General features: G+C 37.1%; 1 long non-coding RNA gene across 1 annotated transcript in view; it reads right to left on the bottom strand.

Annotated features, from left to right (window-relative positions):
* Positions 1-208: 208 nt before the first annotated feature.
* The window catches only part of LOC141725422 (uncharacterized), a 37,946-nt gene continuing 17,225 nt past the window's right edge, over positions 209-20,929 (bottom strand). The window contains exon 3 of the long non-coding RNA XR_012577271.1: positions 209-902. This is a non-coding gene — a long non-coding RNA (uncharacterized LOC141725422). The remainder of the gene's footprint in view (positions 903-20,929) is intronic.

Consider the following 20,929-nt stretch of genomic DNA (forward strand, 5'->3'; position numbering starts at 1 on the left):
GACAATTCTAGTTTTTTATATATTTGGATGGCAGGGATTCTGTGTCTGTTGCTACATATCTCAGTGGTTCTTTTTTTAAAAGAGGAGAGGACCCCTTCCACAGTCCTTAACATAACAAGGTGACCTAACACAGTATCAAAGGTAGAAAAGCTATTGAAGGAAAAATCTGATCGGAAAAGAATAGAAATGAAAGATGAACATTGGAACTGATAGGAAAACCTTTTTTCCCCTCAAAGTGATAGAGTCCCATTAAATTCTAGTTTCCAACCATTACAGAGATGAAACAGGAGAAAAAAAACAACCTGAAATTTCAAATGATTGCCCATAGGAAAACTCAAAAAATTTCAACTGAAATACAATGGCACTAGTAGTGCCCTTGCCACATCTACCTTACCAAGAATTCAGGGGTACTGAGTCACATAAATAATGATCTAGAAAATAGAAAAATTAAGGAAAGAGATTCCACTCTGCTTTACCTGTGAGTTTATAACCTGAGCAAAAATTAAGACAAATGTTTCTTACTGAATATCCAAGACAGATGAAAGCACCTCAGCTCAAAACACAGAGACTTAAAAACCTTTAAATACTTAAGAATGAAGTTATCAACAATCAAGCCTTCAGTCTTTAAATTTATGTTCCTAGGCATCTACAGCTGTTTTTTTAGCTTTAATATCACAGCGCAAACAAATGTAAGTTTGAGCCATAAACGCCTTCACAATTTGCAAATTATCATTACCTTCCATCTACACTGAGAAGCGTAAATCCAGTAGGTAACCTCAAACCACAGTGACTTGACTCCATTCCACACAAAATACCACTTCAGTTGCTTTCTTCAGCCATTGCTGTCATTGCCCAGTTGATTGCCAGTTATAAAAAATTCCTTTAATTCCATCCAGTAAATCCTGAACAGGACAAAATACATCAAATTACAATATATCTCCAGAATAAAACTCTCCAGACTTGAATAAGAAAAGAATAAGTGAGAAGATCTTTCCTTTAATATGGTGTCTTTTCATTTATTCTTTGCATCCGAAAAGAAAAAAAGAAAATATCTTATTCATCAATTTGTCTAGCTTCCTCTTCTGGCTCTTTTGCTTTCTTCACTTGATTAATGCATCTTTTTTATTCAATTCTTGTATGGGGACATGAAAATATAAAAATTCATACACTTCTGGTCCTTTCTAAAATCAAGGATAAAGAAAGTTACAGGAAAACGTATTCTGCCAATAAGCAGAGTGACAATAATTACTTCCTCAATTCCTAGTTGTCAGTTTGAATTGATCAGAAACTCCATCTTGTTTCATTTCCTAAATGTTGGTACAAAAGCCTGAAAGAAGACACAAAGAGTCACATTATTGATGTCTCCCTAGGGATCACCTCCATTGACACGGAGACTGGTAAAATTACCTGAGAGAAAAAGAAGTAAAAAAGAGAACAAAGAATGGAATGGAAAAAAATTCAGAAAAAATACAGAGACAAACATGCAGAAATTAATTAATTTTATAAAGAGTATGATTTGAAATACTGACAAAAAGGCCAATCATGTTCTTTACATTAGAAAAAATATTACTGCTATCACAGTATAATTCATCTACAGTAAAACAGACAAGTGAGGGAAAACAAAGTCTCAGTCTGGGTAAAATGGAGATGATATTCAAATGAAATCTATAGATTTTTCATTGTCCTACAATGTCCTTGTCCTACAAGGTCCTACAAAATTCAACTTATTCCACAATACTTTTAAGAGGTATTTAATTAAATACGTGTCCTAAAAATCTGTATGCACGGATAACTAGACTATCTTAAGACCTTGAGAGATATTAATAATTGCTTAAAAAAATAAAGCAAGGAAAATCACCAGATTGATAAGATTCAAATTCACCTGTATTGTACGTGAAAGTGTGGGGGCTTATGATTTCTGAAAAGAGTTTGGAATCAAGTAACTTCCTAACCTGGAAATTCTTGCTTCCTGATCAAAAAAGAATGAAACTTAATAACAAGAGTAGGCTATGGCTCTTCTGTGTGCTCAGCTGGTTCAATATCCAGAGAAATATGTCTACAATAAAAATAATGTGGTGATAAAACTGCCCCCAGAGTAATGAAAACAATAAACTTTTGACTTGAGGATTTTCCTTGGTTATCTTAGTCTGTAATATGAATCCCAATCATCAAAGGAAACCAGAACATGCCTGAAGACGTATATGTATTTGTAAATAGAATTTGATAAGAAAATCTTGTTTATAGTGCATGATTTACCATGTTAATTAGAAGAAACATTATGTCATTACACATTTTCATCCAAACTAGCATAACAGAAAGAGGACCAAATAAATATTATCTGTGTATGGATCAGACTGTTTTTTTAAAGAGCTCAGTTCTGATAACTGTCATTTAACTGCCAAATATGTGACCATCTTTTCAGATAAGCCTGTCTCCAACACTTCCTTCTGCACTTTCCCAGTTAGAAGCTCCCTGGGGGAGCCACTAAGGAGCTGTGATTTTTGCAAAACACTCCACTCTCCGTTGCTCACAGCAATAGCCACAATGTGCTCATTTTTCCACACAAAGGGGTGGTCCTCATCCAGAAAATGTCACATGTTCAGAGCAGATGCATATCAAAAGTACACAGAAATTGGGGAAAAGACAAAATATGGAAGAATTTTACACCATCTAAATGTAATTTATTTGGACACTGGAACTGACAATCTAGGGTTCAGCTTATGCTTTGCTCAGTCTGGGTTTACACCTAAAACTTTACTCTTCTAGACTTCTAACTTGCCAGTCTTGCAACCATTCAAGCAGGTCTCACACAACACAGAGTAGATAACAACCTCAAAGGTAGATCTTCCTTCCTACCAGAGACTTTGCTGAGCCAGGAAAAATTTGTTTTCAGTGGAAAATATACACTGTTAACTTTCTCTTAGATGGAACTGGAGAAGAAAGCTTCATCTAGTCCTGCTCTAAGCTCCTGCTTCCCAGCTGAATCCAGAGCCCAAATTACAGCAGCGTGAGTTGGTTATTTTGCCTTTCCCAAAAGGCAGAACCCATCAGTAGTCACCATAGCAATTCCATGTGTCTCCATTTAATAATTCAGTCTCATCTCATCCATAAATGGATAACTAGCATCAAGGAATGCTCAGAAGCAGTTTACTCATTAGTCCTTCAGTCCACTGATTTTGAGAGCAAAGCCTTCTAAAAGTGCACATGCCTGAACTGGTACTCATCATCAGACCAGCTGTATCAGTACACAATACTTATGAGACTCTAGAGATGGTGACTAGCCATAATCCTTTATTATGAGCTATTCCTTTTGCAGATTTTAACTTCAATAATTTCAGTTACCTTGCTTACAATGGGATCCATACACAATTATACTAGCACAACTGAGTGAACAATGAAATGCAGCATGTGGCAAGAGCTTCTTAAATCAGCTTTTTTATCCAGCTAGCACACTGAGAAATTCAGCTGTGACTCATCTTCTTTCTGAAAAGCTTACTAATGCTCAGCATCTTAACACTTCTGATTGCAGGTCCTCCCCTAGAGATCTGAAGTTCTACCTGAAGAGGCATTGTTAAAGATGGAAGTGTCACTACAGTGAGTGAACCTAGAGTGCCTGATGAATTTCAACCAGGAAAAAACACCCAACTTCTTCATCTTATACCAATGAGTAAGCCTGAAATTACAAGTGTGTAAATATTCATGATATTTAGTTGGACTTTTCCAGAAAACAGAATCCCATACACCTATAAAAGACCTTTGCATCTTAATGTGAGAAAGAGATGCTCAGAAATTATGGATACAATATTGATCATCACAGCATGATTCATCACTTGTTTAAAGGGTACAGGATTCCACCCTATCTCCTTAAAGTTAATTTTTTGTCAAAGTACTACTTAACTACTTGGCATCAGCTATATATGTACATGTAGTTGTCCTGCAGAATATATGCTAATATCAACCAATTGAAAAGTAGTCATTACAGTCTACTGTCAGTAGGTTAAATTAATTACTAGTGAGGAATTCAATAAAAAACTTACTCCAATTAAGTAGAGTATACTGTAATAATATTTTAGGTTTATACAGCACTTTACATTTGGCGTTTGACCAATTAGGCTGAGAGAGCCATGCTAAATCACAGCAGGCCCCTTGGAAAAAGGGCAGCAGCTAACTGTCAAATTATTCTACCTCACAGTGGGGAATTTCTCACAACAACAGTGGGCAAAGTCCTATTCTCACATCATGCAACAGACATTTTTCAGGTTTTGAAGAAAAACAACATGACTCCAGAATTATATTGATCTCAATTCTCTTCAGTAGCCTCAGTATTTGATCCATTATGGTGTTTCTGTCTGTCATACCACCTAGAATGCCTATAATGGGGCTAAAATCGAAATGGTATGGCTCAAATTTGAAGGGACCCTAAATACTTCAAACCTGTTACTTCAAACCTGTTTTATAAACTAGTTACGTCACAAAAGAATACAAAGGTTTTTGTGGCTGCGCTCTGTCACAGGTTTTTTTAATCCCTCAAAAAAAAACATGTCTTAAAAAAATATGCCCCCTCCCACTTTTTTTTTATTAAATCTTTGAGGCTTTTCCTATGCATTCAGCAAAAAGTAGCAAAGTTTAGCATCTAGATATCAAAAAAAAATTCATCCCTCAATCTCAGTCTGTAGATATGTGTGCTCATTTTGTGTCCATTTAACTGAGAAATGACAGTCATGGTTTTAAGATCTGTCATTGCACAAAAAAAATGTGTTTTATCCTGTTATGAAATTGTTAAATGGTAAAGTAATTTGAGAAATTGTTTTGTCAACAAAGCATATTGTCTATCAGGAATATATGGAAGAAAATAAAAGAACCACCCCATTTCATTTTCCTTTCTTTCTTTTTTCTTTTTTTTATTTCTAAGTCACAGAAGTACTCAATGAACTCAGCTAAATTGGAAAGAACTAATTGCTATGGTTAGTAGACTGAAGCCACTGCAGGTGTGAGGTTTAATTGAAAGGCAGATGCCCAAAGACAGCAGGTAGAGATGGAAATTAGGTTAGGAAAAGAACAGGACAAGGTGAATGCAGAAATCTGAAACCTAAATAAAACCATACACATTTAAAGTGTTTTTCTGTGGTCCATTCTGTGGTAAATTATGTCTGGTGGTTTGCATTTTGGAAGAGGTAATGATTTTGCAGTACCTGTTCTCTAATAAGCACAATTATTCTTCTCCTGATATTCCCTTTTCAGAAAAAAAAATACTTTTTCTTGTTGTAATCTTTGCTGCAGTCCCAGCTCTCAGGCTCTTCTCCTTTCTCTGCAGCACAGTCCTCTCTCTCTTCTCAGGGGCTCCTCTTGGGCTCTTGACCCACCCCTATTTATCTCAGTTGCCTTCACGAGCTACAGCTGTTGCCCAACTAAGGACCCTGCAGCTGCAGCTCATTTGGAGCAACTCAGAACCACAAGGTCTTACAATACAACATATATTCAGGCCCCCACATTTCCCCCTTTTCTTTTAACAATTATACAATTATAATATACACACAGTTCCAGCTCTCAGGCTCTCTGGCTGCCATACACGTACAGTCCCAGCTCTCAGGCTGCCACAGCTCTCGGCTGTCCGGGGGATTCCATACCTTCTCCAGCTCTCAGGCTGCCTCTTCTATAGTCCCAGCTCTCTGGCTGCCATACACGTAAAGTCCCAGCTCTCAGGCTGATATTCCAAAGTCCCAGCTCTCAGGCTGCCACAGCTCTCGGCTGTCTGGGGGATTCCATACCTTCCTTTGATGTTTGGCTGCATGTTCTTCTTCACACGGGGCCACCAGTTGTCGCAATCTTTGCTGCAGTCCCAGCTCTCAGGCTCTTCTCCTTTCTCTGCAGCACAGTCCTCTCTCTCTTCTCAGGGGCTCCTCTTGGGCTCTTGACCCACCCCTATTTATCTCAGTTGCCTTCACGAGCTACAGCTGTTGCCCAACTAAGGACCCTGCAGCTGCAGCTCGTTTGGAGCAACTCAGAACCACAAGGTCTTACAATACAACATATATTCAGGCCCCCACATTTTCTTATGAATATATTATCATTTAAAGCTGCTGTTTGGCATACATAAGGGGGTATTTTTATTTGCCCCCTATATGAATTAATGATGTTATATGTTACTAGCTAACCTTCCATCAGGAAATATATCCTATTGCTCACATATTGTTAAAATTAATCATCTAAAAGGAAAGGCTAAGTGCTTCAATCACAACTACTTCTAAAAGCAATTTAACAGCGTTTGTTTTCAGGGGGGAAAAAGTTATTATGTTAATAGGAAGATCTGCAATCATAACATAATGAGGTGCGTCGGGTTCAAATTGTTGTTGCAGCACTGCTGAGCACTAGTGGTAGGACACAGCTTGTACTGGGAGCCAAAAAACAACATTTGGCCAAGATTATCACAGAACATGCTAAGTTGGAAAGGACTCACAAGGATCACACCCTGCCCTGCACAGGAGACCCCAAGAGTCACACCATTAGGGCTGGGATTACTGTCCAAACACTCTTTAAACTCAGTCAGGCTTGCACAGCATCAAAAAAGTTTGGTTTAAATCAATGTCCTCTCCGTTTAGCTGGAAAATTTAATTGAATGCTAATGTGGATCACTAAAAGTATTCATACCAAATTAAAAGCAAAAATATTTCTTAAAATACAAATAAACTATTTTGTCTGCTTGACTAGTTTATTAAATCTCTGTTTCAGCTGATCTTCAGTTTGGGGTAGAAATCTGTAGATAATCTTTTCCTACATTGTCAAAGCTGAAAAAGCATGGAGATAAAAAATTCCTGAAATGCTGCTCACTGTAGCATGATGTTACACGTTTTTTTGACCCCGAAAATATTGTTAGATTATGTGATAAAAGTCTTGCACTGCACATGTTAAGGGTTCCAAAACAGCAGAACAGAATGTGGGGAAAACCCCAGTTACCCAGTCAGAGAAATAACACTTTACTTCAGCTGCTCCCAGATCTGTCAAAGGAGAGTCATCAGCTCTGTGGGGTGGAAGTCATACCCTCAGTGAGAAGATTTCTGTTGTGTGAACGTTTGTGTGTGTGTCTGAGTACTGCAGTCATGCGTCACAGGGGCCATGTGTGAATATCTCTCTGCAGGGCCAGAAACCAAAGCATGGTGTAACATCCACGCAAACTAGCTACTGAGTGGGACAAGCATCATGGAAGCCAAGTGTCCAAGTGGCCTTAAGTCTGGGAATAATACATCTGTGAGTGTCTGTGCCTGTGTGGGATGTATCATTGAACTGCACTGCATCATGCGTCATCCTCGGGTAGAGAAGACAACACGATCTTTAAGGAAGCTTGAAAATGCTTTGAGAGCCAGGAGAAAAAATGGAGAGTGTTGTAGTAATGTGCTTTCCTCCAGCTACCCTGCAAATTAAAATTTTATTCTCCTATTTCACCATGATTATTAATAATTTATAACTGATTGTAATCACAAACTAAAATTAATGACTTACCTTCCCACTACAAAAAAAGTACCTGATGGATAGGACTAACACAGGAATACTATTATGAACACTTTTCATTCCTAAAAGTTATATGCAGCTGAGAGCCTGAAAAATAACCACAGGGATCCTTTGCAGAGCTTACTTCTCTGTAATATAAAACGTGTGTGTGAAAATCCTATAAAAGTAATACAAAAAAGTCCTCTTTGATCAAGGATGCTGATCATGAACACCTACATCTAACTCGGTTTCTCTGACACATTTGAGGAATTGCATGTCTCAAAACTACAGAAGCCTTTCTAAAACATTACAATTAATTTACCCAATACAATAATTGTAGAGATCAAATTAGGGGGGGAAAGGATGATGATTTCTAATACGGTTATATTTCATATCCTATATAGAAATTATAAGACATTTATCAAAAATTATTTTCTTACCTAATCATTCAGACTCTGAATGTACACACATGTGGGGAATTTGAAAACCATCATGAGCAGCATTTAAAACTGTGCAGAGGAGAATAGGCATTTTTAATTGCAAATTTATCAAAATCTTCTGATAAGGTTGCCGCTTTTTCATTTTGGTGCAGATTATAAAGATAATTCATTGTGCACTAGCTAGCTGATTAAAAGCTTCTTTCAATTTTCATATGAACTTAATAGATTCCAATCTTACCTAATTACGTCTATATTGCACTCTTAAACAGAGTAAGAATAAGAAATATTTGAAAAATAGTGTAAGGGAACAAACATTAATCCTTCACCAATTATGTATATTCTATTATTTTTCTCTAGATGTTCACAAAACTGACTTTGTTTTTAGAATTTACAGCCTAACCAAAAAATAAAATGAGACTAACTAACCATGGCTTGCAGGAAACTGTCTCCATTGCAAATGAGGTGCTAACTGGAGTATATACAGCTGTGCTTGGCCCTGATAACATGAGCAATTCTGAATGAATTCTTCCTTAGCAACTCCGGAACTCTCAAAAACTTCCAGAAAAATGTTCAAACAGCAACATTAGACAACATAAAAAATACATAAAGGCAACATGGAAAAGAAACAGAAAAGAGCTAGGATATCAAAGAAAAAAGAAAATGCATTTGCTTTTTAAAACTTCTATGTAGCAAAGAAAGTTTTCATAAGCATTATTGTATTTTTTAAAAAGTTTACTACAGCATAGTTTGATCTACTAAGAGTTAGTAAATACAACCTGAGGAATGCCTATTTAATATTAATATTCCTTATTGTGAAATTCTTTGGGGCCATTTTTCTTGGTGAATAAAAGAATATTCTCAAATCCTGTTTCTGCTACAGAAATTAAATACAAAAGCCAATTTTTGTAATTTTCAACACAGAGCTACTGATCCTTTGAAGCATTAAGCTTTTCTTTAACAAATAAAGTACAGCTGACCAGCTACATGATGATAGTTCAAGGTATCAACAAAATGTCCTTCTGTGCTCTTTAAATAATATCTCACCACAGCATAAAATGTCTGAATACTGAGATCTTTTAAAAATGACAGTACAATCCATGATGCCCCAGAATCACCTGGTATTTCCTTCACTCATTTCCTTACCTTTTAGTGCACAATAACTTACCTTACACAAGAGAGAAAACCTATCCAAATATTTACCAATTCCAAACTTTCTTTTACAGGAGAATATGGCTGTTCCAAGTCTACTAACAAAAATTTTAACCTATTCAATCACTGTTAAAATCTGCACTGGGCAGATTTTATTGAATAGTTCCACTGAATAATAGCCATCATTGGGAAACTTATGGTGTCTCTTCTAGGTTTCTGAGCAGTTTCAGAAGATCATAGTCACCCTCTGTACATAGAGAATTACAAAATGGTATGGGAAATCCAAGCCCTGGAAAATTTCCTGGTGCAAACTTGACAAGTCAGCCTGTGCACTTCCCTGGGACTGACCAGAAAAACACCTGCTGGTGGAATGTGCTCAGAACAGAGCAGCTCATCTGAGTGTCAGCAGCAGCTGCAGCTACAAGATTCTCAGCAGTTGTGTTTCCATGAGCATTTAGGTACATGACTTGCACAGCCACTTAATCTTAGTCATATCTCTTATAACTAATCAGAAACTGAGACTAAAGTTTCTCTTTTTCTGAGCTGTCACATTTTCAGGTGTTCTAGTGGAGACGTAGAGCCTAGTGGAAAATAACATATTTTTGCACAAAAACCAAAGATATATAATACGTACTTGAACACAATTTCCCATGTTTGCAATTGGTACTTTCTGGTTATTGGTCTCATATTTGAACATGATGAACATTTGGACTGTGCAATAATTCCTCTTATTGCTAAGATGACTATATTCCTGTTAACAATTTAAAGGGATACAAGGACACATAGATTTTTTTGCAGTTTTAGTGGCTTTTATATTTTATTTTCCAAAGGCCTTTCATCTGTGAGGATTCTGAAGGGCTTTGAACCTTGATCTGAAAGCCTGGAATTTATGTTCTGTATTGTGGTACACCAGGTTAAATCCCAAATATAATGTCACTGTAAACATATTTCAAATTCCTAGACACAATTTTTCCTGATTGCTTTTTCTCTAGCACCCCATTTCAAAAATTCCTGCTTTCTTCTAGCTCTTCCTGCTCGACTGCAAGTTTATGCCAGGTGCACCTTCTTCTGACACTAGTGGCAGCACAAATGCTTTATGGGATCTTACTGATACACAGTTAATTAACTGAGAAAAAACGAAAGAGGAAGAAAAAAAGAGGAAAGGGGAAAGGGGAAAGAGGTAGACATGAGAGGAAAGAAGGGGAAGGGTCTCTAACCTTGCTGCCAAGGTTCATGGAACTATATTCTAAATCAGAAAGTTCACAAGTTCAAATTTAGCTGGGAAATGAAGAACTAGCAAAGCCTTTCAGCCAGCCCTTTTTAGCACTCAATAAAAATTAATTTTTCATGTCATTTGATTAGCTACAGGTAGGCACATTACAACTAATTTTCAGTTTAAGTTAAAACTCCACAGAGACCTCTGGTTTTCAGTGCCTGAACTGGCATCTGACAATTTGTGAGGTGTCAGGTGAGTACTGATGAGGTCGAGAACTAGGTGTTGTCTTGTTAATGTGCTTGGCAGGGAAGCAGAACAAATTCACAGCAGGAAAAGCCTGTAGTAACTCTTGATTGAAGATACACCTCGGACTGGATGATGTATTTCAGAGATCTGAATGCAGCAGTTTAAAACTGGACTTGGACTTTTAACATTACGAGGAAGGAAATTTATGATTGCAATTTCAGATTTTGAACTGGGTTTAAACAGTACACATTGTAATGTAATTAAAAGCTACTTTTTTACACACTTAAAATGGATGGCTTAAGTCTGAGACTATAACTGGAAATATTAAAAAAATTAACTTTAATTTAAATTACAGATATTTCAGGAAACAAAAGGACTATTAAAAGGAAAAAAATTACAAAGAGGCTCTGAACTCATAGTATTACTAGCGTTTACATGTTTCACTCTCAGATAATCTGAGCAGGCAATTTAAAGAATTTTACAGTTCTTTGTAGTGGTTGATAACTGGATACTATGCACTTTTGACAGGAACATTCCAAAACAGCTTCCTTACACAATTCACCAGAAATCAACAAATAAAACTATAAATATAACAGAGGTAAATTCTCTACTTCCCTAATTAATGAATTAATTGATTTTTTTTTTTTGTGCCACCACTTGCATGGATTATTTTGCATGCAGCCAAATATTTTAATGCAGTTGTCTGTGCTGATTCTTGATGTATTTTGACTTTGCAAAACACAGACAAATTGTGGTCTTTCTCAATGACTGATATTTTATGCATTAAACATGTAATCATGTGGCAATTAAGGATAGTGAAATTAGAATAGTATGATAATGAAGTTCACTTTGAAACGGCATTTGATAAACAACCTCTGTGCAGGATCCCGTAGCAAATATTTTTGATTGCCTCTTTTGTTTAAAAGAATTTCATTGCTTGAAGATCATAGGAAAGTGTTTGTGAAAGACAGACATTATTAAAGACACCAGAGAGGATGTGCCCAAACCAAGGATGGTGTACATCACAGAATTTTGTTCATTTATATAGAACCATAGAATCATTTATTTTGTAAAGGACCCTTAAGATCATCAGGCCCAACCATCAAACCTAACACTGACAAATCCACCATCAAACCACACCCTAAATGCCACATGTACATAAAATCTTAATACCTTTAGGGATACTGACTACACCACTTATATGGGCAGTCGGTTACAATTCTATAGTACAGTTTTGATGAAAAAATTTCTTCTAATATCCAATCTAAACCTGCTCTGAAATAACCTGAGGCCCTTTTCTCTTATCCCTTCATTTGGTGTATGGCAGAAGAGATAAGCATCACCTCACTCCATTTCCTTGTCGGGTAGTTGGTGAGAGTGATGAGGTCCTCTCTGAGCATCCTTTTCTCCAGTCTAAACACGTCCAGCTCTCTCAGTGACTCTTCATAGAACTTGTCCTCCATATCCTTTACCAGTTCCATTGCCCTTCCCTGGGCAATGCTCCAGCACCTCAATGTCCTTCTTAAATTGACAGTCCCAAAACTAAGCACAGGATTCAAGGTGCTGCCTCACTAGTGCGGGGTGCAGAGGGGCAATCACTGCCCTGCTCCTGCTGGGCACAGTATTTCTGGTCCAGGCCAGCATGTCATTGGTCACCCTTCCCCTTGGGCACATGCTGGCTCATGTCCAGCTGCTTCTGACCAGCACACCCAGCTGCTTTCCAGCCACTCTTCCCCCAGCCTGTAATGCTGCCTGGGATTATTGTGACCAAAGTGCAGGGCCTGGTTTGTAGTCTTGTGAATCTTGTACAGCTGGCCTCAGTCCATCAATCCAGCCTGTCCAGATCCCTCTGCAGAGTCTTTCTACCTTCCAGCTGTTCAACACTCCAACCCAACCTGGTGTCATACGCAAACTGACTGAGGGGGCACTAAATCCCTTTGTCCAGATCATAGATGAAGGGGTTAAACATGATGGCCCCAACACTGAGCCCTGTGAAACAACATTCATGAACAGGTTTCTGTTGGATGTAACTCCATTCCTCACCAATCTCTGGGCCTGGATCTTCATCCAGATTTTATCCAAGGAACTGTACACTTGTTTAAGCCATGAGCAGCTCATTTCTCCAGAGGATACAGTGGGAAATGTTGTTAAAGGCTTTACCTTTATCCAGGTAGACAACATCCACAGCTTTTCCCTCATCCACTAGGTTGGTCACCTTGCCATGGAAAGGAATAAGGTTGGTCAAGCAGGACCTGCCTTTCTTCAACCCATGTTGGGTGGATTTGGTCGTCTGGTTGTTCTGCACATTCTCATGATGGCACTCAAGATGATCTGCTCCATGATCTTCCATGACATTGAAGTCAGACTAACAGGCCCACAGTTCCTTGAATCCTCCTCTGACCCTTTTTGTTGCTGTGTGTCACATTTGCTAATTTCCAGATAACTGGGACCTCCATAGTTAACCAGGATTACTGATAAATGATTGAATGTGTCTTTGTGAGCGCTATCATTTGAATTTATCTGCAATTAAGTAATAAAAGTAACTGGATGATTTTTAAGGTCTCTTCAAACCCAAACTATTTTATGATTCTATGATTCTGTGATTCTGTGATTCCATTATTTCTGTTTAAATAACAAATAAACAACTATACACTAAGAAGGGGCAGCAAATGTTCAAAAACAAATATTCTGATTTCTCTTCTGTTGAATTCTTGTGATTCTTCTTTGAATGATATTCATAGGGTGTGTCTCCTCTCCAGATTTCATGCAGGTGAGAAACATGCTGTTGAAGATATTCTCCTGGAGATAGATCCCACATACCACAATTCAGTTTGCATAGTACAGTAGTCTTGAAGAAGTAAACTTTTGCCCTTTTAGATGAAGTTAATCTGGTCACCAGCTCATCAGATTTAACAGAACTATTCCACAATACCCTAAAATCCTCATAGTGTAGGTGCTGAGTTTTCACTTCATTCACTCTACTGATGGTGTTGCGTTGTGTGCTCTTACATAGCTGGCCATAAGATAAAATAAATTGTATCTGGAAATTTATGAGAGGCAAAAAGTACTGATTAACTCCACTCTACAAATTTTATCAAATTTTATAGCTTTCAAAACTTTTTAGAAAAGCTCAGCACTGGCAAGGATAGGAATCTCCATTTATCTTTGTTAGACTTGCCAGATTCTTTTGATGCCAAGATTCTCCTATACATAATCCTTTTAAGCTTAACCTTTACAAGCAGTTGCAACATTAAATCATAACATAGAAAACTTCTCTAAAAATCTTTGTTCAATTGTTTCTAACAGCATTCTTCGTAGTGCCAACTCAGAGAGACAGCACCTTATCATATATTCATGATTCCAGAAATCAGGATTGCCAGTGCTGTGAATGTTCTTGTACTGCTGTGACGTAGGAGGAACAAGCTGGTTGTGAGTTACTGATCTCATTCTTCCCTTATTCCATTTTCTCTCTTATCAAAACATTATGTGTTCAATTCACACATAATTTCAGCAAGCAATATTCAAAGTATTCTCTGAAACTGAAGGTTTTGTTTCCAATTTTGCTTTCAAAAGAACCTGCCACTATTGCATCTTCCCCTAAGTATGAAGATATTTACATCTATTGAGTTAAAGATGAGGAGTATTAAAAACTAAAACTGAATAACAACTTTTTTCTCATTTTTATTTTCCCTTATATTTTAAAACCAGATCAAATTCAAAACAACAACAAAATAAAACCACTTGCCAAATCTTTATTTGAACCATTTTCTTTTTAAAATGCCTGTTCTCTTCATATTTCCCAATTTATTTTACAATTTCTGTTAAAAATACAAAAGATTATATTGAGAATTTAAAAAATAGTTTCAAATAATATTGTGGAAATTCATCCTAATTATAAGTTATGCTTTTAACATATCTATGTTCAGAAAACCAATTTTTTTCTCAGAAATTCAAAATGCATACTTTAAAAATATAAATTTTTTCAAAAAATATACTTCTTTCCTTTCTACAAAAAGACTTACTATAGAAAAATAACTTACGAAGATGCAGAAGTAACTTCCTTTTCCTATTAATTAAGTTCTAAATACTGATATTATTAATTTATAATTATGTAAGCAAGGTGTTTAGTTTTGTTTTGCTTCCTATTTCTCATCTATTGACCCAATAATAATGCAGTAAAATATGAAGGGAGCAATTCCAAACTCATCTATTTTGATATTTGTCTAAGATAGGTAAATTTCAGATATGACAGGACATGGCTTACAAATTTAGCAGGTGGCCACAACAGTTCACAAACTGTTCTTCAGATGTCCAGTGTAAAAATAATAAAGGCTGAAATGCTTCTGCTGTTAGTGCCAATAGGAAATCTCCACATTGTGAATCAGACTGAGCATGCATGGAAAACGATCTGACCACAAAACCTGCAGCCAGAAATAGAACTGAGCATGTGTAAACTACATGTGAGAGTCAGAGGAAATTAAAATTTGAATTATATGTTTGTTTTAAGAATTTCTCAGGAAATTAATGGAACTAATGTTCTATGTTTACTGATTCAGAGAAACAAAACTAAAATCATTATCTAAAAAATGCTTCTCTCATCCCTCTTTCTCTTTATTAACAAAGTGGGTTTTCCCCACCAAAAAAAAAAAGAGAATTGGTATTTTCTTCAATTGTTTCTAACTATAAGTGAATCAAAATAAGAAAAATAACACTAATGACACATCTAATAACATCATCAGTTCAGCATAACTTTTGTGTGAAATCCCAAACATCAAATATTTACTGTAAATAGCATACAACAAAGCCAAAATCAGAAACACTTTAAAAATATGCATGGAAAATCACTCTCACAAGAAAAAGGCTTTCTCCCTGCTCACACTGCGAGGGTCATTATTACTGCTTACAATTACTTCACCACATTCTCTGATATGTCCTCAGGAGGGAATGTAGCTGGGAATAGGCTGTATGAATTTTTTGTGTTGTGGGAGTGTGCACTATTTTCTGTGACAAGCCAGGGAAGTCGTTATGTCACACAATTAATGCCACATGCAGTGCCATCAATTCAGGCATGTGCAGCAAGTCTGTCACTTCCCTGAAGCACCAGTCCCACTGTGTCTTTGCAGATGGATTGTAAAAAATCTGGCCAAGATGGCCAGAAATGTTACAGTAGATACAGTAGATAGCACATTATTACAGAAATAAATAGAATTTACATCTCCAGCTAAACTTAACTGTTCTCTTTATAGATCTTTATGTTCTGTTTCAGAATTTTGGCCCAGTACTCGGAAAACATAATTTGCTGTGCAGAGATATATATTTAGGGTTTTACGAATGGGAATTTATGTAAAAAGTTTTTGCATCAACCACTAAAGGTGTTTTGTTATCCAGTATTTGCTTGGTTATTTTTGCCTGAAGTGACCCTTAATTTAGTAATATTTTTCTTTCACTTTGGAGTTTTCAAGGATTCAAAGGCCTTTTCTTAATACCAAAATCTTCTGAGGGGCCCTTCTCTAAAACACGAAGCTATGTTGTCTCCAAGAGGATGTCTTAAAAATTACCTACTATTCTCCGAAACAAAAACATAAATATGTATATATTTGAGTGTACCTTTCAGGAAAAGGAATGAAATCTTGTGATTTCAATGAGGATCTGGTGGGCAAGCTTCAATCCATTTCCCTGCACTTCTTGTCATCCCCGTTGCTTTTATTGCTTTCACTGTATTTCAGAATTTTCTATTTTTTTTTTTTCTCATTTCATTTCTTCCATATGTTCTCCTGTCTCTTTGCTTAGCTTTCTTCCCTGATTTGGGGATTTTGATGGGAATAATTTTGGCAAGTTTCAATGTTTTTCATTGCCCCTCATTTCATCTCAGTAGATTTGGTTGTACTCTGGCCACTTGCAAATTTTCTGGATTTTGATCATATCTCCTTGCCATAATGTTTGCCACTTTCTTGTCCGATTTCAATATTTCATTCCCTTTTCTGAAATAAATATATATATAAATATAAATATAAATATAAATATAAATATAAATATAAATATAAATATAAATATAAATATGTAGATACCTATATATGTGGAATTAGAAGCTGGAATAAAGAAAACTAATATTTTAGTATCAAAGTTTATTTAGAAAGTAAATGCAAAACTAATTGTAAAAGCATTTGTTTTGTGAACCTGGACATGGGACAACTGTATTGGGGCAGAAAACACCCACATTTGGTCGAAGCAGAATCTTTCACATTCCAGATGCCACATTCTTTCTTAGAATGAAGTATTATTCATCCACATAAACAGAAAATCAAATGTGCATTTTAAAATGTTCAATATCCTCATGTCTGCTGCCTTCAGGTGGACTGCAAAAGCTCTTGACCTCAGCCTCTGCTTCAAGAGATGTTAAAGAAGGGTTGGAAGCCGCTCCCCCAACATCTCAGATGAGTCAAAGGACACAAATGACTGAACTACCTGCAGCAAATATGTGAGCATGCTTCCCACACCTCTCTCTCCGTCTCAACTACCTGCTAAAAGAATCTTAGGGTGTCCTGTGTGATTGGCTCAAGGTTCCAGATTGGCAACAATGAAATTCCAAGATTGATTGTTTTTTACAGATTCTTCATTCTCAAATAACCTCTTTCCTGACACCAGTAACTTGCAATAAACTCAACCAAAATATCTGCTTTCCAAACTTGAACCTTGTTTCAGAAAAAGTTCTGTTGGTTGATCTGACCCTTTCTGAGATACCATACCACTGCAGACCTTGTTTTTCAAGATCTGGGATGCTGTTTTGAATGGTAAAATGGGATATAGGATGTTTCCAGCCAGCTGATGGCCAGCTTTGCTATGATGCACTTGATGCTTGCCTTGGTGAGCTTGCAGCAGTGTGACATATTTATGTCCAACAGCAGCTATCCCCTGTACCATGTTGGCTTTAGTCATCTGACTTACTTGATTATGGCATGTTTTGCATTCATGTATAATGCCTGCAATGGTTTCAGCTGGCAGGTTCACTCTCAACCATAGCCCACATCCATGTTGCATTCCTCTCTAGAGCCCACTGAGCTATGTATAGCTCACCCTTGTGTTTCCAGTCTGGGTTTCCCTGAGACACTTTCATTCTTATGCTCAGTCATATTTATGATGCCTTATTCTTCAAGCAGTGTTGTTAATTTCACCAAGGCTGTTGGAGGAACTGGACAATATTCAGTAAAATTAAAGAATTAGATACCATAAGAATTTATGGCAAGAAAATGACAGTTTAATTTACCTAGCTGCTTCAGATCAGATATAAATTGTTTATATACTATAACACTTTTTAAAATATTTTCCTATCCTTGTGTCCCTGAATTTACTAAAACTGAAATGGAATTCTTTCACTATCAAACACAGGTTCTGTACCTGAAGAACGAAACAGGTGAAAATAGAAACATGATTTCCATGCACAGAAGTTGAGTTGCCATTTGTGTTAATGCCTTCTACTGATATTAAAGGGAAATGTTCCTTAATTTTCCTGATCACAGACATAGGAAGACTGAAGAAATAACGTAAGGAGGCATGATTAAAATATACCAGCAATTTTGAAATTCTGCCCTACATATTTGTTGCAACATGGGTCAGTAAACTCAAGAAAACTTCCCCTTAAAAATACCACAAAAACACCATATAAAATACTAAAAGCAAGGCCTAGGAATAAGATTAACAACCCAGACCTTGCAAACTTACTTCTGTTTGTAAGATTTTGCTTCCAAGGCTATCCTAGACCAATTATCCTTTTTTTTTGCTGCTAGTATTTAACCAAATGAGAAGGAAGCTATGGCACACACAGCTACATAATTTGCAATAGCATAGCATACATTTAAACCCACTACCAAGAAAAAACATAGAAAGCATATACTCATGAGTATTTCACAACAAAACCCTTTTACCATGTCTTAGACATTAGATTTTAATTTTTTTTAATCTAATAATCTGAGTGTATAATTAAATAATGAGCAAGTTTTTATCATACAACTATGGAAATTAGTACAGTCCCAAGCCACAAGGCACAAAGTATAGTTGGTGAATTGCAGCAAGTTCATATAACTATACCAAAGGCAAAATACATTACTGTTTTGGGAAGAACCACACATTTCATACAGCAATATATTAAGGCTGCTAAGTACATAATTGCAAGTATAATTTGACTTCATCAGGGGTTTAAGAGTTTAGATAGAAATAGTAAAAGTAAGACACTCTCACAGGCTGCAGGAAAAGTGTTATTTGAGCAGAGTTCTTAATAATTAATTAAATAATTAACTTGCCTCCTTATCCTCAAGTTTCTCACTGAATGGGACTGCTACAGATGCAACATTTCTTGAATGGCAGTACCTTCCTTGAAAGTCTAAACCACAGGGAGCAGGTACATATCACTCCATGACAGCATCAGCTTGCTAAGAAGGAGTGGTTATGAGAATGAAACAGTTGTCATACTTGTTATCAAGTACATTCATTTATTATTTAAGAAGACATAGTTTAAAAATTATTTAATAAAACTCTTCAAATAGAATAATCAAACATCTGCTGTAAGGTAATTTGATTCAGAATTTTCAAATTATTTTTTGCCTCAGTCTTCACTGACAAGCGCTCCAGTAAAACTGCTCCAGTCACGGAGGCAAAGGCAGAGATGGGGCAATGAAGATCCACCCACCACAGGGGAAAGTCTGGTTCACAAACATCTAAGGAACCTGAAGTTGCACAAGACTAGGCATGAGACTTGACAAGATGCATCTGCAGGTCCCAAGGGAATTGGCAAAAGTGTCAAAGCCTCCATGCATCCTATTTGAAAACTCATGGCAGTCCAGTGAAACTCCTTCTGACTGGAAAAGGGGGAACGTAACCCCTGCAGGAGAACTGCAGACCTGTCAGTCTCACTTCTGGGCTTGTTGAGAGCATGGAGTGGATTCCCCTGGAAATTCTGTTAAGATACATGGAAAATAAGGAGGTGACTGATACCAGCCACCTGGCTTCACTAAGAGTAAATTGTACCTGGAAAATTTAGTGGCTTCCTTCTACAAGGAGGTTACAGCATTGATCTATGAAGAAGGAGCAACTGACATCTTCTTTCCAAAGTTGGGCAAAGCATTTGACATTGTTCCATATGACATTCTTGCTCTAAACTGGAGAGAGACATGAATTTGATGACTGACCATTCAGTGGATAAGGAACTGGATGGATGGTCACACTCAAAGATTTGCAGCCAACAGCCTGATATCCAAATAGAGATCAGCGGCATGTGGCATTCCTCAGGGCTTTGTAGTGGGACTGACACTTTTTAATGTCTTTTTCATCAGCATGGACAGTGGGATTGAGCTCACCCTCAGCAAGTTTGCTGACAGCACCAAGCTGTGTGGTGCGATCACCATGCTGGAGGGAAGAGAAGCCATCCACCAGGACCTTAATAGCCTTGAAAGGTGGGACTGTGCAAACCCCATGAAGTTCAACAGGGCAAAGGGCAAGGTGCTGCACCTGTGTCAGGGCAATTTGAAGCACAAAAACAAGATGGATGGAGAATGGATTGAGAGCAGTCCTGATAGAATGGATTGGGGGTGTAAAAACTCAACATGACCTGCCAATGTGCTCTCTCAGCCCAGAAAACCAAATGTATCCTGGCTGCATCAAAAGAAACTCGACCAACAAGTTGAGAGAGGTGATTCTTTCTCTCTACTTAGATCTTGTGCAACTCCACCTAGAATATTGTGTACAGCTCTGGGGTTCCTCATGGATTTCTTGTACTGAGTCCAGAGAATAGTCACAAAGATGATCAGAGGGCTAGAGCACCTCTCCTATGAGGAAGGGCTAAAAGAATTGTGATTGTTCAGCCTAGAGAAGAGAAGGCTCTAGGAGACCTTCTAGCAGTCTTCCAGTACCTAAAAAGATGAAGAGGGACTTTTTACAAGGACAGGTAGTTATGGCTTTAGTCTCAAAGAAGGTAAGTTTAGTTTAGATATTAGGATTAAATTCTTTACTGTGAGGGACGTGAGACACTGGAACAGGTTGCCCAGAGAAGTGGTGGGCTGTCATCCCTGGAAGTGTTCAAGGCCAGGCTGGATGGGGCTCTGAGCAGTCTGGTCTAGTAAAAAGTGTCCCTGTCCAAGTCAGGGGAACTGGATCTGTACATTCTTTTAGGTCCCTTTCAACCCAAACCATTTTATGACTCTATGATTTAAGAGAATATGTTGGAAGAAAATGAAGTACACATTATGTACCACTGAGAACATAATAAAAAATTGATGGCATTACTCTTTAGCAAACATGAGCTTCTGTTTTAAATCTTGTCTAGTTTTATTATCTGTAGATAGGAAAATAAGTGAATTATACATGATTTTTTTTTCTTTTTGCAATGTAAACTATCACAAAA

Source organism: Zonotrichia albicollis, chromosome 1 (genome assembly GCF_047830755.1).
Source record: "Zonotrichia albicollis isolate bZonAlb1 chromosome 1, bZonAlb1.hap1, whole genome shotgun sequence".
NCBI classification, from domain to species: Eukaryota; Metazoa; Chordata; class Aves; order Passeriformes; family Passerellidae; genus Zonotrichia; species Zonotrichia albicollis.